The 932-nt window shown below is 39.3% G+C and overlaps 1 protein-coding gene across 1 annotated transcript in view; it reads right to left on the minus strand.

Moving 5' to 3' along the window:
• Positions 1 to 932, minus strand: part of Ccdc83 (coiled-coil domain containing 83) — a 62,739-nt gene that overhangs the window by 26,950 nt on the left and 34,857 nt on the right. The window lies entirely within an intron of this gene.

The following is a 932-nucleotide window of genomic DNA, read 5'->3' on the forward strand; positions in this document are numbered from 1 at the left end:
GACACCTGAATTATTCAAATGATTATATCACTCGTGAAACTTTCAATTACAAAGTAGATGTGTGGTTTGGGGTTATAATTGAAATATGTGCTTAGGAACTCACAGGCTTAAATATTACTGTCAGCTTCAGAAGGGACCTAATTTGTTCAGTTCATTTGTCCTGTGTTTTCTTATATAGATACTTATATACTCTTTTCCCAGTCATTGTGCCTCTGGGCAAAACTGATTTCAAGTCCTTGTTCTTTTCAAGTCCCTAGTAATCATTTTTGGAAGGAGGGTTTTTTTTTTTATTATTTTTATTTTATGTGTATGTGTGTATTGCCTGCACTCATGTAGGCAAGTGGACCCGTGTCATATAATGCCCACGGAGAACAGAAGAGGCTGTCAGATCCCCTGGAACTGGAGTTACGGACAGTTGCTAGCTGCCATGTGGGTGCTGGGATTTGAACCCAGGTCTTCTGTAAGAACAGCCAGTGTTCTTCACCGCTGAGCCATCTCTCCAGCCCCAGGAGGCTTGTTTTTAATTAAAAAAAATTTCAGTTTCTTTAGAAAGGCTGTCATGTATCTCAGGCTTGTCTGAAATTTACATATGTAGGAGAGGATGACCTTGAATTTCTTTTTTTTTTTAACAAAAATTTTATTGAGAGTTTCATGCATGTATATGAGGTGTTTTGATCAAATCCATGCCCACTCCCTCCCCTCCAACATCCCCTCCTCTCAAGAGGCAACCCCAAAATCTTTTAAGGATTAGATACAAACTCCCAAATACTTTTGATATTTTTGGCCTTTGGAACTGAGTATGTTGCTAACAGGCCCAAGGACATTTTGACTTTTAGCCAAGACACTGGCTACATTTCTTTGGGGTCTTTTTACCCTAACTGCCTAGCAAATTCCTACCTCCTATTCTTATCACACCATCCTCTAAAGAGGTT

This window comes from Nannospalax galili, unplaced genomic scaffold, assembly GCF_000622305.1.
Source record: "Nannospalax galili isolate Female #2095 unplaced genomic scaffold, S.galili_v1.0 scaffold278, whole genome shotgun sequence".
Classification (NCBI taxonomy): Eukaryota; Metazoa; Chordata; class Mammalia; order Rodentia; family Spalacidae; genus Nannospalax; species Nannospalax galili.